Below are 27,347 nucleotides of genomic sequence, written 5' to 3'. Positions count from 1 at the left end.
CACTGATAGAATAATCACTTGTAGACTGACTGTCGCTGCTCTTTTAGCTTTTAATCTGTGATTCCTGGAACTTTATGCTGCTGTCCCCCGTCCCCTGAATTTCATCACCCAGGTTTGCCAAGCTTCTCTAAATAGTGTAGTCAAGGCTGTAGACTCTTGGGAGACAATCCTACATTCAGTGCATTCATTCATTCATTCATTTATTCACTCATCCATATTCACTGAGCTCTTTCTATGCTTAAGGTGCTGAACCAGTGATTGCCTAGGATTTGGGAATACAGTGGTAAATGAAACAGTCCCACCTCCCTGAAACTTAGAATACAGTTGACCCTTGAACAACGTGAGGGTTAGGGCACTGAGCCTCATGCAGTAGGACATCTGCATATAACTTTTTTTATTTTTTAAAATTTATTTATTTGAGAGCTGAACATGAGTGGGGTGGGAGGAGCAGAGGGGGAGGGAGAGAGAATCTCAAGCAGACTCCTCACTGATTTCAGAGCCCCATGTAGGGCTCAATCTCCCCACCCTGAGATCATAGCCTGAGCCAAAATCAAGAGTCTGGCACTTCACAAAATGAGCCACTCAGGCACCCCGAAAATCTGTGTATAACTTTTGGCTCCCCAAGAATATAACTACTAATAGTCTACTGTTGACCAGTAGCCTTACTGATAACATAAATAGGAGACTAACACATATTTTATATCTTATATATTCTATACTGTATTTTTACAATCAAGTCAGCTAGATGAAAGAAAATACTATTAAGAAAATCACAAGGAAGAGAAAATACATTTACAGCATTGTATTGTATTTATTGAAAACAAATCTGCATATAAGTGGACCTCACAATTCAAACCTGTGTGTTCAAAGGTCAAATGTATAAGCTCCTAGAGAAGAAGGTGGGGGAGCCTAGCCTCATGGATGAGGGAAGGTCTCTGAGAGAGTGTACTCAAGCTGGGATGGGTTAGCCAGACAGAGATGGGGAGAAAGAGGATTGCAGGCCTAGGAAGAGAATGCATGATGACCAGAAGTAAGATTTGGGGGCAGGCCCCTGAGAATCTGGAAGAGGGAGAGAGAGAATCTCAAGCAGGCCCCACACCCAGTAGGGACCCCAATGAGTGGCTTGATCTCATGACCCTGAGATCATGACCTAAGCCAAAATCAAGAGTCAGATGCTTAACCAGCAGAGCCACCCAGGTGCCCCAACCCAATGTGTTACTTTTTTTTTAATGCAGGTGTCACATTTTGGTGCATCTGGCTGCTTCTCTCTTGCCACCAGCCTATGAATTTTATGAAGTACCTGTCTTTACATGCTCAGGGGCCAGCCCAAGAGACAGCACACAGCAAGTGCTCAATAAATGCTGCACTGAGCCCAGTGGGGCCAGGGCCTCGGCTGTGGCCCTGTCTGGTGCCTTTCTCTTCCCCTACACTCACGTTCTCAGCTTGTGTTGGAACTTCCTTGAGTTATGGAGATACTCTTCTATGTAAGAACAAGGCAGCAATATCCGTAAGTACCTGAGTATCTTGATATGCTAATCACTGAGATTTTTGTGATCTAGGCAAAAATGCTTAGGACAAGGTGAGGCTGCCTTGACATCGAAACCTGCTCCCTTTCCTTACTTGCCAGAAAAAACTCTGTAGGTCATTGTTTTTTTTGGGTCCTGTTTCCCACAGGATCTAGATGTAATTTATTTTCTAATTGTTCTCTTCTAAAGAAAAAAAAAAGCATAGAATTTTAAGACAAGTCACATTCATTATGCTATTAAGAAAATCATGGGCTTAATAGCTAGCTTCTAAAAATCTGTTTTCGTGTAAGGTTCTCCTTGGCTTTCAGTGGGTCTGAGAAAATCTGGCCAATCAAGGCTGTGTTCAGATCATCAGGCTGCCCCTGCTACCTTATAAGGTAACATCAATTTTTGCTCCTTTAGCTTTCCCATACTCCCCAGGCTGGGGGATCCCATTATTTTTGGACATTCTCTGGCTTTAGTCACCAATGGACACACTCAGCATGTCTTTCTGTCCCCCTACCCTGCCCTTTGGGGGAGACAGTCCTGCTCCAACCTTCCCTTTAGTGCTTTTCTGACCAGGCGTTTCCCACTTCAGTCACAATAATGACTTCTTATTTCACATATTCGCAGATGGAATCACAACCCTTCCAGACCCCGTCGTCCACCATTCCCAACCTTCTGATGGACACACACAAAGGAAACCCAGCCCACTACAGCTGCCATGACTGCCACCACCACTACCAGCAGATGTTTAATTAGCACTTACCCATACTAACTCACTCCATCTTCATAACCATCTTCTGAGGCAAGTACGTCATCCTTACTTTGAAGATGAGGAAGCTGAGGTCCCAAACTGTGCTCTTAAGCATCCTCTTATGCTGCTTTCTGCAAACAAGCACTGCGGCAGAGTACAGAGAACGTGACCTTTGAGGTTGGAAATTTCCTTGGCTTTGACATTTATTAGTTGAGTGATCTTGAACAGGTTACTTGACTCCTCTGAGCCTCTGCTTTATTATCTGTAAAAGAAATAGAGTTTCTACCTTGTAGTAATGAAGAAATAAAATCAGAAGCTCTCGCATCTCTGTCTCTTGAGTCACCATGGAGATTTTTTTTCCTGAATATCTACTCTGTGTCTTTCTTCTGAACCCTTGCTTGGTGCCATTAGCCTTAAGGTCCTTGGAGGCCCAAAGCCTCCATCTGCAAAGGCCACAGGTCTGAAAGCCCCTGAAGGTTTCTGGAGGACCACAAAAGCCTTGGAACTTTAGTCCAGGGCCTCCGAGAAGGGGGTGGGGTTAGTCCAAGGCAGAATTAAATGAGCAAGGACTTTGTGAAGGGAAATGTTTATATGAGAGAAAGGGGAGGCTAAGAAGGACTAAGAAGGAGAGTTCTCAGTTCACAAATCATGCCTGACCAGAGGTAGGAAGGTTGGAAAGGCATCCTAGACTTCTGTGCAATCTAAGAAAGGTTTGGCGAGGCTGTCAGGGAGTCCTTGAGCCAACACTGCTGTCAAAGATGATCAGTGTCTCCCAGGAAGGATCTGTCTTATATCCCCAGTCCATTCCTCCACTACCTGGGAACAGTCCCTGGGAGGCATGTCCTCTTTGCCCCACTGGATTTCAGAATATGGTAGCCAGGGCCCTGGTCAGTGATGCTCAGTGTCCCTCCTAAATCAAAGCGAGGCAGTGATATAAAGGAAAAAGATATGTTTCCTTGTCTTAAAGGTAGAGTATTATTCCATTACTTTTCTAGCAGCTGGAAAGTTTTTGTAAAATAAAAGATTGGGAATCATTTGGTTTTATTGTTGAGTAGTCCCATCTTTAATATTATAATACTAATACTCCCAGTCTCAGCGAATTCTAGAATGTCAGAGCTGGCGTCAGATTTTAGAATTTCCTCTACAGTATCTTGATGAAAGAGAGTCCAAGTGTCAAGAGTCAGTCATTCGGTTTCAATCTTTCTGGGAATGAAGAGTCGGGGCCATTGAAGCCCTAAATAAGTGGCCTTGGTTCTGCCCTTGCCTGTGAGCCTCAACTTCCTTCCTGATCACGTTCTAGCTACATCATTACCTACCAGTGATTCAGCCTAGCTATGCATTAGCTAGAATTACCCAAGGAGCTTCTTAATAATACGCATGCCACAGACGTATTTAATCAGTGTCTGCAGGCGGGGGAGGGGAGTTGGTGCACAGAAGTCCGCATTTTTGAAGGCTCCCTGGAAGATGAAAGAGATTTGCCAGCTGCACTTGAATTCCAAACCATGTTTTGTGCCTTGCTTGGGAACTGCTCTACCTCTTAACAGCCACCTTCCTTATGTCTGACCATGTGTCTTTCATGGCTCAGGCTCATTTGCATGTGTCATTGCCAGGCACACGATTACAGAGCTAGATGGTTCCTTCCGCACAGATCTGACCCTTGGCACCCCTAGAGGAAAGCAGTCGAGATGTCTCTCTTGCATGTCTTCAGAGGAACTTTTACTAAAGGTCTAAGCATTCGGAAAGCTTGTTACCCTCCCTTAGTAGAGGAGAACTGTCTTGGCCATGATGTCAATGGAATGTAAAATCCGAACAGATACTTGGAAGAATCTGACACAAAAATGCATATGGCAGATACACAGCTCACCCCCCACATGCTCTCGCCTGGTTATACTTCCGCCTGACAGGTGTCCTGCTGACCTCAGCTCCCTGAGAGCTGGCGGCTTACTGCTAGCTATACTGAGCTCTTTTCTGGAAGCTGTTATTTTCCAGGCCCCTTCAAAACTCCCATAGGTCTGGCTTGGCACCCTCCCCAGCACAAGCTCCTGGACTCTCAGCCCTGAGCCCCTATCTACCTGAGTTCCTAGACCTTCTGGCTCTTCTCCTTCCTCCCTGGTGGCCGAATGGTCTGGAGGAGATGGTGGCCCAATAAATTTGATGGCATGACAACCTCACTGCTTTATTCTTTTCCTGCACCCCCGTGGGCCTCGTTTCGCTCCCATGTCACAAGGACCATCCATTGGTGACAGACAAGAGAAAGGGCAGTCTTTAATTTAGTGACCTTGTAAAGTTAGTTTCATATGATGCCGTCCTGTCCAAGTGTTTTGTTTACTTGTATTTACTGTAATATAAGACTCTCTTTTTCTCCCCATTTCCCCCAAATTTGCACAAGTTGTCTCAGGATCTGCAGGGTCAGAGGATAATAAAGATATCTTGTCCATCTCAACACTGACCATCTCCCCTGGACCTGATTAGAATCCCTGACCGGGCCAGCACACTGTGATATGCTCCTGTCAGGGTGAGCCTCCTTTAGTCTCTTAAGGACTGACTATATCTCATTTCCCTTCTTTGAGAGAGTGTCAGTCCAACCTGAAGCCTTGCCAAGCCCAGCCTGAAGGCCACTAAGGCGTGGTCACCCAGAAAGATAAAGAGAGCCAGCTCTCCCAAATGCTGGTGTGGCCTGGCCCTCTGGATTGTGATGGAGCAGACAGGCTGAAGTCAGAGCCTAAGAATTCAGCAATCATTGTGCTTGAGAAATGGCAATGCTATGCCAGGAGGAGTCAATAATTGTCAACAGGCTTTAGAAAACAGATTTATGGGTCTGGCCAGAGAAAGATGAGGTATTGGGTGCACTCGAGGTGTACTCGAGGTGCTGACATTCTGTCCCTGCTCTGCCTTGGACATGTGACCTGTCATTCATTCAGTCATGCAGTACTTTGGGGATGTCTCCTCTAAGCCTGGGCACATCAGCATGAAGGAGACACACAGAGCCCTGGGCCTCATGGAGCCAAGAGTCAAGGGACACTGTCTCCGGGCCACTCTTTGCCCTCTAATGTTGAGTGAGAATGTTGAGTGCTGAATAATGAAAAGCCAAGGGAGTGGCTTTTTCTAAAATGTTTTGAGTATCTGGGAAAAAAGCTTTGATTTTGCTTGATCAGCTATCCCTTCTAATGTCCCCCAGGTTGGGACTGCTCAATGTCGAGATGCAAATGTAGATGCAAAAGGAAAAGATAAATATGTAAATAGTAGGACTGATTTGTCCCTGATGTGTTTAAATGGAATTGTTGACATAACCTCCAGGAGCCAGGCCGTCCTCAGGGTACACTCATTATTCATTCAATCATTTATTAAACACTCTCGGTATGCCTGCTATATGCTAGGCACAGAGCTAAGTGCCAGGAACTCAAAGTCAAATAAGACATAAGCCTTGACAGCCTTGACCTCAATAAGCTTGAATCCAGTGATTGAGACCGCCATGTTAAATAAGCAAGCGCATGGGCAGAGGGATGTATACTGTAATGAAGAGTGTGTACAGGAGATAATAGGACACAAAGGAGAGATTGGCCAGTTCTACCCAAAGCAGTAATCATTTCTTGAGCTGAGTTTTGAAGGGTAGGTATGAATTCACCAGGCAGCCAAGAAGTAGGGATGGGGGAAAACAGCAAACAGCAAGACATAGAAAAGAGATGACAAGAATGCTTATAAAGCTGGAGTATGAAGAGTGAAGATAGGATACGAAGTGTGGAGTATGAAGTGATAGCTGTGCAGATAGATAGTGTTTAGGGGCATAAAGAGGGCACAAAAAGTAATGATTAATGGTGAGAATGGAGGAATAGTCAGCAATCAGAACTTAAGAGACTAACATGCCACTGTAAGGAGTTTGGAATTACCCCGTAGATCACGTTGAGTCACTGATATTTCCTAGATAAAGAAATTACATCATCATGTTTGTATTTTAATAATATCTTATAAATCATAATATATTGTATAAAGTTCCCTCAGATAGCACTGGGAACAGATTGAAGGAAACAGGAGCAGGACTAGAAGCAAGAAAAAAAAAAGGACTAGAAGCAAGGATACTATCTAGAGATTTATTTATTAATATTCACAAAAACCCAGATTAAACTAGCTTAAGCTAATTATATAGATAAAGAGAGAGAAAGCCATATAGTAGGTTGTCAAGGCTTCGGGCACAGCTGGATCCAGGAGTGCACACAAGGCCATTAGATCTCTCTTCATCTTTCGACTCTGCTAGTTTTCTCTTCTCTTTGTGTGTTACATTCCGTCACACCATAGACAGATTGTGTCCACATGGCAGGAATGATGGGTGCTGGAAATCTCAAGACTTTATTTGGATTCAGAAATTAAAGAGGCTCTCTTTCCCCCAGAATCCTTACATCAAAATTCATGGAAGCACTCTGGGATTGGCTCTGCATGGAACGTATTCTCCCTCTGGGCACTGTGATTGTCCAAGCCCTAGTGACATGCCCACCCTATGGATTGAGAGGACACTTCCTAAAAGAAAAGCTGGTGTAGATATTAGAATAAAGAGGAACTAGAGGGGGAGGAGGAGAGAGAGGGAGAGAATCTCAAGCAGACTCCGTGCAAAGCATGGAGCTGGAGATGGGATTCCACCTTAGGACCCTGAGATCATGACCTGAGCCAAAACCAAGAGGCAGTTGCCTAACTGACTGACCCACCCAGGTGCCCTAATAGCTTCTTAAGAGACGATGTTTAAAGAACAATTTTTCATATACATTGTTGTTTCTGTGCAAACGCTGCTGCTGCTGGCCACCAGAGCTCTTGGGGACGTGTTCACTGAGACCATCAGGCCCCCTTGCAGGTTCAGGTTCCTTGTCAGGTGAGGAGTTGCCCTGCAATAGGTTGTTTGGAGGTGCTGATTTCTGGAGAGGAGCTTTCTTGCCAGGCTTGTTGGCAGAGGACACGGAGATGGTGGCAGTCCTCTTGGGGCTGGGGAAAGGCTGGTTGGTAAGGCTACAGGAGCCTCCCAGCTGCTAAAACTCTCTCAACTGGCTTCATGGACCATGAGAGGCCATGGGGGCTGCCAAGGACATGACATTTATCATGCTAATTAGGGAGGGAGGTGACCAGCCACGGTGCCACTGATTTGTGTTTTTATGCTGAACATCAGGCTTCATCTGGGGATAGGTGAGAGCAAGGACCTCTGCTTTTGGAACGACTCCCATAGTTTACGTTCCTGGAGCTTTAGTGTTGATCTTCTGTCTGCCTGTGGCTACAGAGTGCCTGACTGCAGCCCCTTCTCATGCTGCCCCAATGGGGTCTCCTAGCCTGTCCTTCCAGCTAGAGCACCCAGGACAGAGCTGAGACTGGGAACATCCATGGGAGTCAGAGAAGAAGGTCATCCTCCTGCTCTTATTAGTTAGTTAAACTCACCCCTGACCCAGAACTTCTTGAAATCTGTGGGCGTCTTCTGTAGAAGAAGCATCTTCTGTTTGCAAGCCATCCCGATGCTGCGTGCCTGCGTGCGTGTGTGCATGTGTGCATGTGTGTGTATGCATACACGAGTGCAGAAGGGTTTATGTGGCCTTGGAAAGATGTTCACAACATATTGTTAGATGAAAAAGAAAGTTTCAAAACAGTATACTATGTACCTGATGTCACAAAATATGAGTACTTACATGTGAGTATGTAGTTACATACAGACAGAGTCTGGAAGAAAGTACACTAAAATGTCAATAGTGGTTTTCTCTGTGCCATAAGATTCCAGGACAGTTTGTAGATGCATATTTTGAATTTTGGCTTCTTTTATTTATTCTTATGTTTGAATTTTTCTTTACCAAAAATGTTATTAAATGATACTACCACTACTACTGCTAGCGACAAACACAATCTGCTATCAGATACTATCCTGATACCTTTCTCAGCACGAGGTTTGAAGAACAGTCAGGATAGAACTAAGAGAAATCAAGACCATGTATTGGACTGAATGTTGACATCCCCACAAAATTTATACGCTGAAATGCTAACCCCCAATGTGAAGGTGGTAGGAAGCAGACCCTCTGGAGGTGTTTCTGACATGAGGGCAGGTCATGAGTGGAGTTAGTGCCTATATAAAAAGAGGCCCCAGAGAGCTCTCTCATTCCATCTGCCGAGTGAGGACACAGTGAGAAGATGGCCATTTTCGAACCAGGAAGTGGGCTTTCACCAGACATTGACTCTGCCTCCATGTTGGACTTTCAGCCTCCAGAACAGGGAGAAATGAATTTCTGTTGTTTATAAACCATGTAGCCTATGGTATTCTGTTATAGCAGCCCGAAGAGACTGAGACAAGCTTGAATACAGAAAGATTCAGAAGACTCTGGCTCTTGTCCTATTTGGGTGGTTGTATACGTCTGACCCATGAGCAAGGAATTCCAAGAGTGTGGCTCCCATCTTGAGGATCAGTGTTTCCTGAGTCTATCCTTGCAGGGAGCGAGAGAGAGGGGATAACTAAACTGACATGGGACTTAAGGTGAAGGTGGAGGTGGTGTAAGGAGGTAAATGCAAATATGAGAAGAACTCTTGCTGGCTCTGTTGGCTAACTGGAATGGCCCAAGAACGATATCCATGTGATGGGACTATGCCCCTGGAGTAGAGTTAGTGGAACTTGTTCCATTAAAAAAAAAATTTTTTTTAAGTTAGAAAAACCCTTCCTATACTACATTATCCATCCACCACCCAACCCCTATTTCAGGATCATAAACCCCACCACAAGAATTTGAGTTGCTAAGTTTTTTGGAGTCTGACACAGTTGGAAGTGTGAAATGCAGCCATCTGGCAGGCCAGAAAGCAAGTGGTTTTGAAATATTTATTTCCATGAAGCATTAGCTATGATTTTTAACCATGTATTGGGAGTTTTGAGCAGACACAAAGCTTGGGGCTTTGATCAGCCAGCCAGGAACCCCTTGGTTGAGCTATTTTTCCCCTAAGAGAAAGCAGGTCATAGGCTTAATGGGAAAATAATGGCTCCCATTCTGCTTTGTAGGCCTTTTTGTATTTTTTGGTAGGAATCTTGGTTGAAAGAAAGATGAGACTAATAACCCAGGATACCCTTGGAGGCCCCATGAGCTTTAAAAATGTTTTAGAGAGCTGGGTGATCAAGAGGAGGGGGGGAAAGTCCATCTTAATCAGTAGCACGAATTTGGGGCTCGCTGGTAAAGCACCTGCAAGGGCCATTACCTTTCATTAATTACACAATAAACGACTCTTCAGTGCAAAGGGGCCACTAGTTATGGGAGGCAGGCGAGGGAAGGCAGGCAGTTCAGTACCCCTGGCTGATAGTCACATCCTGGACCCGGAGCGAAAGCCTTTCTTTTGCACCGGCTTGCAGAGGTGCTCAGCTCTGAGTGGACCAGCCCCTTTCCCAGGGTGCGAGTTGGGTCCCTTCACCCATTCTGGTAGAATCAGTATGTGCTATTCCTCCATCTACTGTTGTTGAGAAAAATGGGAATAATAAAGGCTGAAAGAACAAAGACTTTTTTTCCTTTCCTTTTGTTGCTTTCTCTTTCTTTTTTCTTTCTTTCTCTTTCTTTCCTTCTTTCTTCTTTCTTTCCATTTCCAGCTGAAGCAGTGAATATTGGATTGCTTACATGGGAGATGTTCTTGGGGCTTTTCCAGATCATTTCAAGAAGGCAGGTGCTTTCTGAAAATGAGCATTCTGCTTTTGGGTTAATTTTTGAAGGCCATCTGTGATTGATTTACTAGAGTGCTAATAATATTTTGCTTGCCTCTGTTTTTTCCCCAAAGCATCCTAAACTTCTTTCCTAATCCCGTACTCCCAGCTCAGCTATAGAGAGGCCCAATCACAGGCTGTGTGGTATTCATGGTTTTATGGGAAGGCTAACTTACAGGCTGATGGTTTTCCCCTATCCCTAGTGTTTAGGGGAGGGGATAGGGATCTTCTGTTTAAAACAAAATCAGATTTGCACCTGATTTGTATTAGGGGTATCTTCTCAACTGTGGAAAATAAAATCACACGAGAAAAGAGTGCTAGGTTAGGGCTGCAGAGAACTTAATAGAAGGTAGTATGTCAAGTATGGCCATAACATAACAGCTGCCAAGGAGTAGTCAGATATTGTGCTAAGCGCTTGTCCTGGATGACCCCATTTAATCCATATAGCTCTGGAGGAAGGTTCTATTGCAACCATGTCTATGGTCTAGAAAGGTTAAGTAATCTGCACAAGTCTTTTTTATTTTAAATTTTTGCTTATTTTATTTAAGACATTTATTTTAGAGGAGGAGGAGAGAGAGAGAGACCTCAAGCAGACTGTTTTTTTTTTCTTTTTTAGAAGATTTTATTTATTCATGAGAGATACAGAGAGAAAGAGAGAGGCAGAGACACAGGCAGAGGGAGAAGCAGGCTCCATGCAGAGAGCCTGATATGGGACTTGATCCCAGGTCTCCAGGATGATGCCCTGAGCTGAAGGCAGGCACTAAACTGCTGAGCCACCCAGGGATCCCCCTCAAGCAGACTATTAAGCGGGGAGCCCAAGGTGGGGCTCAATCCCAGGACCCCGAGATTATGACCTGAGCCAAAATCAAGAGTCAGGACCCTCACCCTACTGAGCCACCCAGGGGCCCCTATTTTAGTTTTTTAAATTGAGGTATTATTGACATATAAAATTGTACATATTTAAAGTATACAACAAGATGATTCGATATATATGACACTGTGAAGTGATCACCCACAATCAAGTTAATTAACACATCCATCACCTCATATAGCTATCTTTTTTTTTTATCAGGGGCAGGGAGGCAATGCTTAAGATCTACACTCTTAGTAAATTTCAAGTGTATAGCACAGTATTACTACCTATAGTTGCCATGTGTATGTTAGATCTACAGAACTTAGTCACCTTATAACTAAACATTTGTACCTTTTAACTAATATCTCCCTATTTCCCCGTCCCCCAGCCTCTGGCAATTGCCATTCTACCCTTTATTTCTATGGGTCCTACTTTTTATTTTTAAGATTTCATATGTAAGTGATACCATACGGTATTTGTCTTTGCCCAAGGCTACTAATGGTAATGTGGGAACAGGATTTGAACCCAGATTGTTCTATACACTAACTGATGTCCCTACATCCAACACTTTATTGCTAGAAGGAAGTAGGGAGAAGGCATTTGGCAATTAACCTACCCTCTTAAATTGTCCTCTGAGTTAAAATATCCATTTCCTGTCTTTAATTCAATGCCTACCTCAGCTCTGGATGTAGAGCCCACACTCAGTGGTCTAGATGACGTTCACTCTCTGCACTGTAGCTTATTGGTGTTAACAGAGCTTATTTGCCTAAAGGACTGAGGAATCTCCTGCCAGAGAATTTATCCTGAGAGAAATAGTGGCCAGAGGTGGGGAAACTCTTAGCGTGGTGTCAGTTTGGGACTTGTCTCCAATCCCATCTGAGTCCTACGGAGAACAAGAAGAAGCTGATTTTCTGGTCTATTTCTATTTCTTCTGTTGGCATTACTAGTGTGTACATGTGGCTTGTCCTTAGAGCATCACAGAAGACACTGTTAGGGTAGTTTGCCCAACTAGCCCATTTTCCCTGACACTGCCATTTATAGCCATGGAGATGACTCTTGGCAGCCAAATTCCAGGTTTATGTTGGGGCCTACTCCTTGCCTCACCCCACACTTACCATCTCTGCAAGCACAGAAGTGGGCAGTTGGCTGAAGCTGAACCAGTCAGAGTCCCTTCCAGGAACCAGGAACTGGCACTGAGAGAAGGTTCACGGCTGGACCTGCAGTATGTAAACCTAGGAGAGATTTCTACCAAGTGGATTGATGCACCAAGCGAGCTGGTTTGCAGATTGGAAAAAAAAAAAGGAAATAAATTAGTTACGGACGGCAGCCCTGGTGGCGCAACGGTTTGGTGCCGCTTGAAGCCTGGGGTGTGATCCTGGAGACCCGGGATCGAGTCCCGCATTGGGCTCCCTGAATGGAGCCTGTTTCTCCCTCTGCCTCTCTCTCTCTGTGTCTATGAATAAATAAATAAATAAAATAAAAAAAAATAGTTACAGAGAAGAGCAGAGACAAATGTAGAGAGATGACTTTCCTATCTCTGTTTCTAGTCCCCTTCCTTTAGCCCTTGGCTCTGGACACACTGTTTTGTTTCATTTTGTTTTTTAATAATAAATGAACTTTTTAAAAAGATTGATTGATTGGTTTTAGAGAGAGAGCACAGGAGCAGGGGGATGGGCAGAGGCAGAGGGAGAGAGAATCCGCAAGCAGATTTTCCACTGAGCGGGAAGTCTGACGAGGGGCTCTATCCCAGGACCCCAAGATCATGACATGCACTGAAACCACAGGTCATCACTTAACTGACTGAGCCCTCACCCAGGTACCCCAATAATAAATGAATTTTTATCGTAAACCATCTTGAGATGGTTTCTAAACTTGCAACAGAGAATTCTGACTTTTCTGAGTTTAATAAGCTAGGGCATGCTATAATATATTAATTGAAGCCAAGGTGATAGCTTCGTTTCCCCATAGTACATTAATTTTGCTCAGTCCTGAGGCAAGTTTATCTTATCTATTTTGACAAGGAGGTATGGGGTCAGCACCACTGGTGGAGAAACAGCTTAACAGCAAATGCACATTTGATAGTGAACCTGTATTATCTTGGAATATGATTGACAACACATTATCTCACTACTTTTCCCCCTTTATCTAGCCTACAACCCCGAAGATGCTAGGAGAACAAATCTTGTCCACAGAAGAACTTGCTTTTCTTTATGTCCCTAAAATGTGAGCCAAAAAAACTGAAGGTCTTTATTTTCATCACAAATCAAATAGATAAGCTGAGAGGCCTACAGAGGTCTCACAACCAGCCATGGCAAAGGGAGGGAGCAGGAGGGAGGCCCAGGTCACTCTGGGGATAAATAACCCAGTGGTTGGGTCAAAGGACTCAAGTCTGATGCAAAGTTTCATGACAGGGCAGCATTACAATCTCCCTCCTTCCTTCAAGTCCCCTGGAGGGATAGCCTAGAGGGTACCATGGCATTTAAATTAGTTTCCTAGAGCTGCCATAGCAAAGTACCCCAAACCACAGAAATACATAGTTTCACATTTCTGGAGGTTACGAGTCCAAAATCAAAGTGTTGGCAGGGCCAGGCTTCCTCTGAAACCTCTAGAGGAGGATCCTTCTTTGCCTCTTCCAGCTTCTGGTCACTCCAGGTGTTCCTTGGCTTGTGGCCACACCATGGCATCTCTGCCTGTGTCAGCACATGCCATTCTTCCTGTGTGTCTTCACAGCATCTTTCACCTGCACGTCTGAATTCACTTTCCTTCTTCCTATAACAGCATCAGTTGTATTGCATTAGGGGCCCACTGTACTCCAATATGACTTCATCTGAACTAATTATATCTGTGACAACCCCATTTCCAGATAAGGTCACATTTTGAGGTGCTGCCGATTAGGATTTTAAGCTTTCATCTTCAGGTAGGGGGAACAATACACTTCATGACATCATCCATGGGGATTTGGCAAACTTGAGCTTGAATTGAGGCCGAGGGGCCTGACATAGTTGGTCTGTCAAGCTAGCTGATGAACCTCAACACGTTTGGTGAAATGATTGGGTAGCTTGTCAGAAGACAACTTTCATGAGGCTCCAAGGATGAGAATTTATCCTAACGGTAGAAATCACTGGGGATTGTGACTTATTTAGTGGTGTATTTTTTTCTTTGCTGTCTATAAAATAATACAACATTTATAATAGACAATGACTTAGATTCAGTGAAATCCAATCATATGAACTTGCTTTCCCTCTCTTTCACAAAGTAGCTTATCCCAGTGACCTCAAATCAACTTCCTTAGGAAATGACTTTTCAACTGACTTTGAATTTATTATAAACAAATGATAGCTTTTGTCAAATGCCTTGATAAAAGAAAAGATACAGCATTTCCAATACCTACCAGTCTAGTGACTGGACTTTGTTTTGTTTTGTTTTGTTTTTGTTTAGAAAGGCATTAGCTCAATCAGCAACTTTTTATTAAGCACCTGTTATATACTAACTATGGTTCTAAATGGGAATGTATATTTATAGTAAAAAACACAATTAAAGGTTTTTGTTCTTAAGTTTCTTTTCCTAGGGTGTTGCCATCCAACGGAAATATAAAAAGCCACATATGTAATTTTAGTTTTTGAGTAGTCCCATTACAAAAAGTAGAAGGAAATAGATGAAATTAATCTTAATAATGTGTTGTATTTAACTCAATATATGCAAAATATTTTATTAATGAGGTACTTTATATCCCTTTTTATACCAAGTCTTCAAAATCTGGTGCATATTTCTGCCTACAGCACATACCAGTTAGGACTAGCTCACATTCAAGTGCTCAACAGCCACTGTGGCTAGTGGCTACTGTGCTGGTCAGCACAGATGCAGGGAATGGAGAGAGATAATAAAGAAATAAATAAGATCCTTTTAGAAAGGGATATGATCTATGGAGAAAATAAAATCAGATCATGGGATCAAGAGTGACTGGATGGGGTTATTGATTGATTTATTTATTTGAGAGAGAGAGAGAGAGAGAACATACAAGCACCAGGAGAGGGATAGAGACAATCTCAAGCAGAGAATCCCGGCTGAGCACAAAGCCCGACCCAGGGCTCCATCTCATGACCATCACCTCCTACCCAGATCATGATCTAAGCTGAAACTAATAGTGCAACGCTAAGCCAGTCAGCCAGCCACCCAGGCATCCCTGGATGGGGTTCTTTTCTTTTTTTTTTTTTTTTTAAGATTTTTATGTATTCATTAGAGACAGAGAGTGAGAGAGAGATTGGCAGAGACACAGGCAGAGGGAGAAGCAGGCTCCATACAGGGACTGATGTGGGACTCGATCCCAGGTCTCCAGGATCACACCCTGGGCTGAAGGCTGTGCTAAACCGCTGAGCCACCCAGGCTGCTGGATGGGGTTCTTTTAATAAAATCTGTGATCAAGTAGATGAGAAGGACCCTGCGTTGAGGTGGAAGAAGGCAGAGATAATGAGAACAAAGCCTCTGTAGCAGGAAAGAATTTGGAACAGTGCAGGGGCAGAATGAAGGTCAGTGTGGCTGGAGCAGTGTAAGTACATGTGTGTACAGTGGGGGGGGGGGTAGGGGATGGGAGGGTGAGGGTGGAGAAGGTAGGAGGGGCGGGGATGGTAAGGACCAGGAAAGAGAGCTAAGCGGACATCTTGTGCGCATGGTAAGGACTTTGGAAATGATCTTGATATAAATGCCTCATTTCTATGTGAAATCACACTTGTTTCTGGTGCCTACTACATTCATTCTTTATTCACATCCATTTGTTTAATAATCAACTCTGGAATTTTGCTGGGGATTGATGTCTAGATTTTCCATGTGAAGTTTTCAAAAGCCATCCCTTTTCCCTTGTTGAACGTTGGGATGTTGTCCTTTGGTGTATCCCTTAATTTCCATGATTTTCCATAGATCTCTTGATTCCACACCTGTAAGTTCCTCCAACACTCAGGGATGTAATCCAAATAGATGTAAACATTTTTCACTGAGTAAATTCTTTTCTTTACCAGATTGTCACACATCTTTGCTTCTATTTATCTTTTTCTAGTATTTATACTCTTCAGTTCAAAGATATCACTTGATGGAGAAGGGAGAAATAAAATAGCAACTGAACTCATTCTGCCTTCTACTGGTTGTTAAAATTGTACCATTTTTTTCCTGCCTCCTCTTCTTGCTCTGAATGTACCACCTTGTTCGGATTTTTTTTTATTATTATTACATGAGTTTCAGTTCATATGGTGTGTTGCTTTCATTACTTCTTTGTCTTGGTATTTCCAACAGTTGATGGTGGTACACCTTCCTCTCATACCCCCACACACCAGGGCATTTTGACTCTTCGATTTTCCTTATGGCCAATCCTTATGTCAGGACTGTCAGTTGAGAGTTGATAGAAGTACAGCTCAATCGATTTAAGCCACAAGAAAACAGACTAGTTTGTATGATTGGGAAATTGACTGGTTTCAAGCACAGTAGGATTTAAATTTTCTAAGATGTTAACAGGAGTCTTTTTGGCTTTCTGTTTTGGGTGGTTTTTGTTTTGGTTTGTTGTGTTTTTTTTGTTTGTTTGTTTTTGTTTTTGTTTTTTTGGCCTTGTCTTTTCTATTTGTCTTCATCCTCAGGAGGCTCTTTGGCTTTGCCACACCAGCAGGGGAAAAAAGTCTCATTTCTGATAGCACCAGCAAAAATCAGTCCACAGTTCTCATCGGCCAGGTTTGGCGTACAAGTCCCACTCAAACCAGATGGCCTGTAAATGGTAAAGGTGGTTCCTCGGGGAAAGATCAATCAGAGTTGTGTTCCGAGAAAAGAGCATGGTATTATGTAAGTGCAAAATAACAAAGGGTCCCTATGGTCTCATATCACTGCTCCTCCCATCACAGCATTGCTGGTACTTCTCTTCTCTCCATGCTTTCTGCATCTGTTTACTTGAGTTACATTAGATTTTTGTCCAGATTTTTGAAAAAAGGCTCTTCCCTAGCCTTCCGGCTTCTGCTGCTTTAGCCCAGCTGAATCACACAATTTTTCATGGGACACACTTCGCAGGAAAATCCGCATGAACACACTGCAACACCATGGCCCTGACTCTTCCCAACTCCCCCTGCCTCCAGAATCTTTGAAATTGTAGTTCTCAATGCGTCAGGATCTTCAGAGCCCACCAGACGAGGAAGAAAGTCAGAAAGCTCAGCATTTAGAAGGGTCAGAGAGATGCCACATTTAACAGGTGAGGACTGGAATCTGATAGAACAATGAGAAAGAAGAGCTGTATTGTATTGGACTAACTGATGCAGAGAACACAAAGCGATACAAGAAACACTGGCTAATCAGAAAGAACTCACAATATGGTAAAGGGAGAGAAGCTTATAAGTCTCTATGATACATGCTGGAATGTAGGAAGGGCCGCATGAGGGGTCCTGTTCATATTTCATAGATGACTTGTGGCTGGAATTATGAAGGAGGGCACCATGATAGAGATGACAGTTGAGCTGGCCCTTGCAAGATGGGTAGGGTTTTATGGGCTAGGAGGAGGTGAGAAGGGAGACGTGACTGGCAAAGTGAACAGCTCAAGCAAAGACGTGACAAGGTGATAGGAGGTCAGAAAATGGTGAATTGCCCAGATTAGTGGTGTCCTGGGGGACTAGGGGCAGACTTTGAGACCAAGTTTGGGCTAGATTGTGGAAGGTGTCAAATGCCCTGGATTTGGGGGATTAGATTATGGAAATGTGGCATGAGCTAAAAGAGAAGTACAACCCAAAGGACAAGTAGACATTGTCTGGTGGTCTGTGGGGCCATTTGCCCTTTCTATGCTTTTGAGGGAGAGAGAAGGAGAGTTCTTGAGATCTGGCATGGGAGCCCATTTCCTGACTGCTCTGCAGCTGGCATTCTCCTGTCATCTACGTGAAGGAGCCCAGCCCGCCTGTACCTTGGCAGCCAGGACTCATGCCACCAGAACAGATTTTAGAGCCATCCTGATATTGCATCCTTATTCTTGGCCCCATATTAGCCCCCCAGCCAGGCTGTGTTTATTTGGGGTTTTCTGGTGAAACTGAGGTGGCCCCAGGGGCGAAGCAAGGTCCTGGGGCAGGCGGTGGAGACAGCATGGACCCTATTTGCATGCTCAGTGTGTAGTATAATTTCCCAGCTGGCCTGAAAGGTCAGCCAGGGGATCTTGGTTGTGCAAATAGAAAAGAGCATAAGTTGCTGACTTTTTTTTTCTTAGTTTTTTCTCTCTCCCTTCTACCCTGGGACTGGGAGTTGGGTTATGCTTCTTGCCAGGAGCCTTCCTCCCTTGTCTACTGACTTGCCTCTCTTTCTTCCCTTCTCAAAAGGAAGGATGGGTCTCTTGGCTGTATTTCTGGTAGCTTCTGAAAGGCTTTCAATTCTCTGCTGGCAGAGGCTGGTTTCAGTATGACTCGCTCAACGTGACATGTTATGTGCGTCAGGACTCTGCTCCAAGGTGTCCTGGGAAACACACCTCAACAAGGCGGTCCTCGCTATGCCCCCAGGGATTGCTCAAGTGGGGGAGCAAGGACAGCAGAGTCAAGTCATATCTGCGTGGGGTGAACTGCGTGACCACTGTGGGCGGCTTCTCCCTCTCCACGATCCCAGCCCATTTGGATGAGGTCGCAGATGTCTCTTCTCTGATCCAGACCAGTTCCGAAAGTGCTGGGCAGTGAACAGATGCCCAGATGTCCTGTGGGGAGGATTCATTTCCATAAGACTTTCTAAGTCCTGGGCTGCGTTTCAATAGCCTGCTCCTGCTCTTCCTCCTTTTGTACCTTGGAGGGGGTAGGATTAGGAGTAGAACTAAGATGGGACACCTGGCTGGCTCAGTGGTTGAGCACCTGCCTTTGGCCCAGGGCGTGATCCTGGGGTCCTGGGATCGAGTCCCACATTGGGCTCCCTGCATGGAGCCTGCTTCTCCCTCTGCCTGCGTCTCTGCCTCTCTCTCTCTCTCTTTCTCTGTATGTCTCTCATGAATAAATAAATAAAATCTTAAAAAAAAGAAAGAGTATTAGAAACCAAATGCAGATGCCTCTACCCTGGCCCATCAGAAGAACAGGTACTGATCTCTTGGCTGGAAATACGTCTGGACTTTGGTTGTTGTAAACTCGAGAAAGCGCCCTGCCCTGTGTGAAGGAAGCCCACGCTGCAGGTGGAGAGAGCATCTGAGGGTCCGACGGACCCAGGTGGAAGCCCCCAGGTCACCCACTTGCCTGTGAGACTGTCAAGCCACCTTCAGAGCATCCAGCTCCCTATTTGTTGGATTGGATACTTACTAGCCCTGCCCACCCCACAATGATAATGGAAGGAATAAACAGGATAATGCACGTAAGGGGTTTAGCACAGTGCTTGGTGCTTAGTAAGCACTCAGTAAGTGATAAGCACATTGATATTAAGGCAGTAGTTTTGCCTTTATTGTTTGGCGTTGATTAACCCAAGAGGGGGTGGGGAAAGGTCCTGAGGCAGGTCCCTGCAAGCACCAGCCTGCTGTTGCTCCCCAGTCCAGGCAGCTGTTACAAAATAGCATTAACATGGGAGCTAATTTAACACAGTATTAATTTTAAGATGCAGCTGGGTCATCCCCAGGCTCCAGTGCCTTCCGGCTCATGTCTGGCACACCGCTCAGCAGAGACAGTCCTCTCTGTGACTTCCAGATCCACCTCAGGAGGGTGTTTGTGGCTCAGCGATCAAAGGGTTGTTAATTTTATACGCATACCATATTAACACACATTTTAAATGGTCTCATTAGTTTTTCTGCTGATTTCCAGCTTTGAAATTATTGCTCTGACTGCAGAGCCCCCGCGGACACGAGCTCTCATTATTTTTAGGGATAATACCCCCTACACACCCATAAATCTAGGGCAGCTGCCATTTGGGTTTTCCTCTGTGGTTCAACTGGTCCATCATATTGGAGAGGTGGTAAGTCAGAAACCACTGCTTTGATGTTTGGTTGGGATACATGCAGGTAGAGCAAATCAATTGCAGAAATGCAGGAAGTGAGGAGGGTGTGGAGGTGAAAAGAATCCGGTGCTATAGTGGACCACAAGCTAGAGAGAGCAATCGGCAGTGCCTCTCGATTGTGATTAATGCTGACTATGATAAGTGTGTGGGTGTCTGTCCCTTATGCTCAGCTCAGTTAAACCCCGAAAGAAGCCACATTATACAAAGTAGGGACTCAGTACCTCTCCAGACTTTCAAAGGAGATTTTATTTAAGACCAGCCCAGGGGAATATCTTTCCAACAACCCTCTTAGCTCTGAGCGCCAGAATGCTACATTTTTAATTTAGTCTCTCTACACATCTTAGAGCCATTACTTCTCAGGGATTTCTTTTAAAATAAAAGTTAAAAATCATTTTATGAAGCCTTGATTGGGGACGTCTGGGTGGCTCAGTGGTTGAGCATCTGCCTTCGGCTCAGGTTAGGATCCTGGGGTCCTGGGATCGAGTCCCACATCGGGCTCCCTGCGTGGAGCCTGCTTCTCCCTCTACCTGTGTCTCTACCTCTGTCTCTGTGTCTCTCATGAATAAATAAAGAAAATCTTTAAAAAAAAACTTTTTTAAAAGGCTTGATTGTTGAAATACCTAGCTGCGCATGGTGCTGTGCTGAGTCTGTTTCAGAAACAAAGGTTGGTGGGGGTCAGTGCAAAGCACACAGGAAGATCCTGTAGTTCTGGGGTACGGGCCCCTGTCTGCGGTCAGCGGTAGGCAGCAGCGGGCTGGTGCTTTGCACTCTCTCTGTGGCTCCCCAAGTCCCTGCTCTCGAGGATCCAGCCATGCAGGGGCACCCCCCAGCCCAGGCCTTTACGTTCCTTCACCAGCCGCAGAGCAGCCTGAAAACTGTCCATCTCTCTCTCCTTTGGACCAGTGCCTGGAACAGTGACCAGCTCCTTTCGGGCGTGGGGTCAGAAACAGCGGAGAACCAACGTCATTCAGCAACTCCGCACAGCTGTCATCCCTGGCGTGGTGCCCTTGCCAAGGGACCCACGGCTAACTGTAATCAGTCCCGCAGGCGGATGGCGGTGCAAACCCCGTGTGTGTGCCTCAGGAGTACAGCCGATGACACGGGGGCCCTCCGTGAGCAGCCCCCGAGCTGCCGATTCGGAGCCAGCAGTATAAGCAGGAGGTGCAGGCACCTGCACAGGCAGTTCCCCATTCTGGGTAGTATTTGATCCTCGTAGCAACTCTGTGAAGTCAGTGTTATTTTCCCCATTTTACAGATGGAGAAACAATTTGAGAGGTGAAGCCAACTGTTGTCCTGGATCTGCTCCTTAGGTGACAGGATCAGGATTCAAGGCCAGATTCTCCCTGAAGCAATTTCAAATTTTCCAGGGTGACCCAGGAAGAGTCTGACCAGCGGAGAAGCGGATCTGTGCCACCTGCGAACTCAATTGGGAAGTAGGGCCACTTGCAGTTTTGCTAACAACTGTCTGATATACTCTGGCTTTTGATTTTTTTCCCTAACATGTAAGCATTTGATCAAAAGGAGTCATTCATAGCATCCAATTGTGTGCATGTGTTTAAAGATTTATTTATTTACTTTACAGAGAGCGAGCCCCAGGAGCAGGGTGTGGTGGGGAGGGGCAGAGGCAGAAGGAGAAGCCAACTCTGCTGAGCACAGAGCCCAATGCGGGGCTCTATCCCAGGGCCCTGAGATCAGGACCTGAGCTATTTTTACTGTTTTTTTTTTTTTTTTAAAGTAAGCCTTAGATCCAAGGTGGGCCTGGAACTCACAACCTTCAGATCAAGAGTCGTGTGCTCTACCAACTGAGCCAGCCAAGCGCACCATGACTGTTTTATGAACCTCTTTTTCATGGAGGTTTAACATTCATGTTTTTCCCAACCAAGAGGTGCCCACTTAACTGACCGTGCCACCCAGGCACCTAATTGTGTGTTTATAGGATAATGTCTTTTTTTAAAAAAAGACTTTTTATCTAGGCACCTGGCTCAGTGGTTGAGCATCTGCCTTTGGCCCAGGGCATGATCCCGGGGTCCTGGGATCGAGTCCTGCATCAAGCTCCCCCCAGGGAGCCTGCTTCTCCCTCTGCATGTCTCGGCCTCTCCCTCTGTGTCTCTCATGATTAAATAAATAAAATCCTTAAAAAAAAAAAAAAGATTTGTTTATTTATTTGAGAGCGAGAGAGCGCACAAGCAGGGGGGAGGGGCAGAGGGAGAGGGAGAAGGGACTCTGCTGAGCAGGTAGCTGGGAGCAGGGCTGATCACCCCCTGGGCCAGAGGCAGGTGTTTAACCGACTGAGCCACCCAGGTGCCCCAAGATAATATGTCTTAAAGTGTATCAATGCGTTTGACATATCTTTTCACAGAAAATTTAGAAATACAAAAAAATAAGAGGAAGAAATTACCAGTCACTTATCTTACCAAAACTTAGCATTCTGGTCTTTTTTTCATTGTATGTACATATAAACACATGACAAAATACAAATTAGACTATAAAAAATTCTTGATTCCTGTTTCTCCTCTCAACTTTATATAATAAGCATTTTCCATATCATTAAGTATTTTTTGAAAGTAGTATTTCAAAGGCCTTCCACAGGTTCTGGGACATAGTAAATGTGTAGCTATTATTATTTATGACAATATTCTAGTAGATGAGTGGACTATAATTTATTTGACTTTCTGATTTTGATGAAAATTTAGGTTGCTACCTTTCCCCCAGTATTATAAACAGTTGTATCAAGGACTTTTTGTACATAAAGTTGTGTTTGGGGGCACCTGGGTGGCTCCATCAGTTGGGTGTCTGACTTGTGCTTTCGGCTCAGGTCATGATCTTGGGGCTGTGAGATCGAGCTCTGCGTCACTCTGCTGGGAGTCTGCTTGGGATTCTCTTTCCCAGTCCCTCTGCCCCTCCCTCTGCTCTCTCTCTCTCCATCTCTCAAATAAATAATAAAAAAAAAATTTTTTAAGATTTTATTTCTTTATTCATGAAAGACACAGAAAGAGAAAGAGTCAGAGACACAGGCGGAAGGAGAAGCAGGCTCCATGCAGGAAGCCCGATGTGGAACTCAATCCTGGGACCCCAGGATCAGACCCTGGGCTGAAGGTGGCGCTAAACTGCTGGGCCACCCAGGGACCTCTAAACAAATTTTTTTTAAAAGAAAATATTAAGATTGTGTTTATCACTATGTTGTATGCCTGAAACGAATATAACTTTGTGTGCCAACTATACTCACATAAAAATAAAAATAGATAAATAAAAGTGTGCCTAAGCTTCTCATCAATTTCTTAGGCTAGACCCCTGGTAAAGAATTACTGCATCAAAGCTTAGTCACTTTTTAACTATGTATTTGGGACACACACTGCCAAACTGCTTTCCTAGAAAGAGTGGATTTGTTTAAATTCTTCTTTTTTTTTTTTCTTTAAGTAGGCTCCACACTGGGTCCTGAGATCAAGACCTGAGCTGAGATCAAGAGTTAGCAGCTCAACTGACTGAGCCACACAGGTGCCCCTACCTGTTAAGTTCTAACAGCATTCTGGGAGAGGGTCCACTTCTCCATTTCCTTTCACACTGAACTTGGGTGAGAATGTGACTTTGGTGAGCAGGGCTCTATTTAGAAACAGCCTGACTGGCCCCGTGTGCTTCTTACCCGTGGAGAGACTCAGCAAAAAGGTGAATTGGCCTTGACATAATGCCAGTGAGATCTGGGGATTTCCTCTTCAGGTAAACAAGTTGGACTAACGTTTTTCTGCCTTAACCTAACCTGACCTTTGTTATGTATCCTGAAAATCCCTGTGCTTTTTTTTTAAATTATTATATATTTTATTTATTTATTTATTCACGAGAGACACACAGAGAGAGGCAGAGACATAGGCAGAGAGAGAAGCAGGCTCCCTGTGGGGAGCCCAATGCAGAACTCGATCCCAGGACCCTGAGATATTAACCCGAGCGAAAGGCAGATGCTCAACCACTGAGCCACCCGGGTGCCCCTCTGTGCTTCTTTTTTTTTTTTTTTTTTAAAGATTTATTTATTTATTCATGATAGACATAGAGAGAGAGAAAGAGGCAGAGACACAGGAGGAGGGAGAAGCAGGCTCCATGCACCGGGAGCCTGACGTGGGATTCGATCCTGGGTCTCCAGGATCGCGCCCTGGGCCAAAGGCAGGCGCCAAACCGCTGCGCCACCCAGGGATCCCTCTGTGCTTCTTTTTAATGCAATGTTTGCCCCACTGGGAATCACTTGCTTATCATCCATCCTCCTGTTGGACTGGACCAGGTCTCTTCCAGTGCATTGAGCCCAGAGCCTAGTGCAGCCGGGCACCCAGTAAGCATGTGCAGGGGGAGAACCACAGCTATACATAAACTTGCCCCCAGTTAAGAGCTTTGAGCTGAATCATCCTCTTGTGGCTGTGTGGGTTTAAAAATGGAAAAATATTTCTTCTATATGATCAAACAAAATAAGCAAGTTACAGAACGTTCTGTGCAAGAGAGAGGGAGCAAGACAGAGAAAGAGGTAGGGAGGGGTGGCCAGAGAGCCAGAGACCATCAGAGGTGGGGGACCCAGGGAGAGACTTAAACCCTGAAATAGTAACATTGGTCATCACAGGGAGGATGATACATTTTCCTTATTTTGAGTTTGTATTTTCTAAAGACTTTATAATATGCAGGAGTAGGAAACTTTTTTTTAAGATTTTATTTATTTATTAGAGGGAGAGAGCATAAGCAGGGGGAGCGGCCGGCAGAGGGAGAAGCAGACTCCCCGCTAAGCAGGGAGCCCAATTCGGGACTCTATCCCAGGACCCTGGGATCATGACCTGAGCCACCCAGGCGCCCTGGAAGTGTTTTTTGTTAAAATTATTATGGGGTCTCAAATTCTTTGAAACCTGTGTGGTATTACGGTGATTCAGTAAATGTTAATTACCTTATTTACGGAGCCCCCTTCATCAGCTGGGGCCACTTATTTATGTGCCTTCTTTTCTTCTGAGGCCTCTAATTTTTACTTTTAGCCAAAGATCCAGAGTGGAGAGGGTACAGGAAAGCTCACCAAGTTCCTAGCCGTCTTCCAGGCTGGCTTTCCCCAAGCTGGCCAATCTCTTGGGGAAGGCGAGGGAACGATCCCACTGAATGAAGAGGTGATCTCAGGTCAGCATTAAATAGATGTGTTGCTTTCCCCAGAGTTGGCTGAAAAGATCAAGTGACTTCCTCTAGCGAGAAGTTACAATTCGATGATTAACAGAAATTCCTCACAGCTTTACAGGTTTCGGTTCCTATTCCCCCAAGCACTGGCCTCATTACCATCTCTCCTCTCCAGGGAACAGCAGTCAGAGAGCCTAGTCCCCAGGGAAGAGCAGCAGCCTTGCAGTTTATATGGTGAGACAGGTACTCAGGTATTGAGGGGAAGCATAGATGGGGAGGTGGGGGCAGGTGAGATGGGAGAGGGTGAGGGGGGCAGGGGATAAAAGGGAAAAACTTTAGCCTCCATGTCTGAAGGGCTGTCCAGTATTTCTTTTATTGCTTGAAAATTTCTCTCCTCCTACCTTCCTCCCCATGGCCTACCCCCCAATGGCAGTAGGATCCTATGGTGATAAATACGTAGGTCCTGGAAATACAGAATCCTGGCATTTTCTGAGATCATACAGAAGAAAATATATAATTCTTTTCATCAGACATGGTGTAGAACATGTGTTTCTCTTTTTGCCTTAGTTTCCAGGCATTTGTGCATTAAATCCTCCAACACTGCTTCAATGCTATGAGTAGGTGATCCTGGATTTTTTGCATACTACTGTTGCTCCTGGTATATAATGACTTATACTTGGTTTTGTATCATAATTCACCTCACAAATGATTATAATCCACCTTAGATGTCCTTTGGGGCTAAAGTGTGGTATACATTCATCTGTGCATTCATTGTTTTTCCCTCCAGGTTGGGTAAAGGGTAAGCTGCTGTGACAAAAGCCTAGCCCCTTTCTTTCTAATACACACCCCCGACATGAGTGCCACAGCCTGGCAGGTAGCAGGGGGCTCTGTCCCAGGAGCTCCTTTGAGAAGCCAGTTTCCCGAGTGGTGTATACCTGCCATCAAATGAGGTGATGTCACTGGGTGATCAAAAGAGGGCCAGAAGTATACGTGCAGTTCAGTTTGCGGCAAAATGAAAGAGCAGAACTCCAAAGCAAACTGGTTATCTTTTCATCTTCTTTTTAAGTAATTATTTTTTAGAGCAATTTTTTTAAGCTCATAGCAAAATTGAGCTGAGAGTACAGAGGGTCCCCATATGTACACATAGACTTCCCCACTACCAGCATCTCCCCCACCAGAGTGACACATTTATTACAATCCCTGAACCTACATTGACACATCGTTATGATCCAAAATCCATAATTTACATCACAGTTCACTCTTGCTGTTGCACATTCTATGGGTTTGGGCAAATGTATAATGACATGTATCCCCCATTGTAGTATCAAAATAGTCTCACTGTCCTAAGAGTCCTCTGTGCTTTGCCTATTCATCCCTCCCTCCCCTCTAATCCCTGACAACCACTGATCTTTTTACTGTCTCCATAATTCTGCCTTTTCCAGAGTGCCATAAACTGGGAATCCTACAGTACAGAGCCTTTTCAGATTGGCTTCGTTCACGTAGGAATATGCATGTTAGTTTCTTCATGTCTCCATTGGTTTCCACCTTGCAGATGGCACATCGTGAGACTTCTCAGCCTCTATAATTGTATGAGCTAATTCCTCATAACAAACCTCTTTATATTATATGTTCATATATATTAATATGAATACATATATTCATATATATTAATATATGAAGAATATACAGATAGAATATATTCATATATTAATATTAATTATACATTAATAATTATATTAATATTTTATATTAATTATATATTAATATTAATATATGTATATATTTTATTTGTTCTGTTTCTCTGAAGAACCCTGACTAGAATATCCCAAAATATAAAATCCTTTGTAGAATACTAGAAATATAGTGTTCCCATTTTGAGCTCCTTTTCTGGACTCTAAGTTCTTTGAGAGTAGGAATTGCACCTTTATTTTTTGCTGAATTCATTCAATTACACATTTTTTTTCAAATAACATATAGCTTATCGATAAGAATAGCAATAAAATTATAGTTCTTGTTTATTTACTGTGTATGCTATGCCAAGCACCGGTAATTTACTTATTTTACATTATTTAATTATCATAGCAAACAGATGAGAAAGGTAGTATTATCCTCATTTTGCAAATTGGGAAAAGACAAGTAATTTGAGTAAAGACACACAGCTAATAAGTGGTAGGTCTAGAATCAGAAAGAAAAATCAGCCTGACTCTAAGTCTTACTCTTTTTTTTTTTTTTTTTTGCTACTAAAGCCCTCAATATACAAAATGAAGCTCTTAAAGGTCATTTACCAAATGAAGGAGCTTGTCTAGATGATCTCAGCCAGTCCATTAAGCATTTGTTATGTTCCTACTATGTACCAGTCGGTGTGCCGGGTGCTGGGAACATAAGGTTGAATGGCATGTTTCCTTTAAGGGAAAGAGGCCAATTTAATAGACATTAGCTTTACTAAGGTGAATG

At 44.2% G+C, this 27,347-nt stretch overlaps 1 long non-coding RNA gene across 12 annotated transcripts in view; it reads left to right on the top strand.

The window, feature by feature from the left end:
- The window catches only part of LOC144311423 (uncharacterized), a 168,726-nt gene that overhangs the window by 40,238 nt on the left and 101,141 nt on the right, over positions 1-27,347 (top strand). For 7 of the 12 annotated variants that reach the window (XR_013376995.1, XR_013376994.1, XR_013376999.1 and 4 more), the window contains 2 exons: positions 1,236-1,507; positions 2,139-2,586. The exons of 3 other annotated variants lie outside the window; for them this stretch is intronic. This is a non-coding gene — a long non-coding RNA (uncharacterized LOC144311423). Of the gene's footprint in view, positions 1-1,235; positions 1,508-1,816; positions 1,904-2,138; positions 2,587-25,021; positions 25,145-27,347 lie in introns of those variants that run through there. 2 more of the 12 variants (XR_013377008.1, XR_013376985.1) reach the window with 2 other exon arrangements.

The sequence above is a fragment of the Canis aureus genome, chromosome 3 (assembly GCF_053574225.1).
Source record: "Canis aureus isolate CA01 chromosome 3, VMU_Caureus_v.1.0, whole genome shotgun sequence".
NCBI lineage: Eukaryota > Metazoa > Chordata > Mammalia > Carnivora > Canidae > Canis > Canis aureus.
Note: the sequence above shows the minus strand (reverse complement) of the source record. Positions and strands in the feature narration are given on the sequence as shown.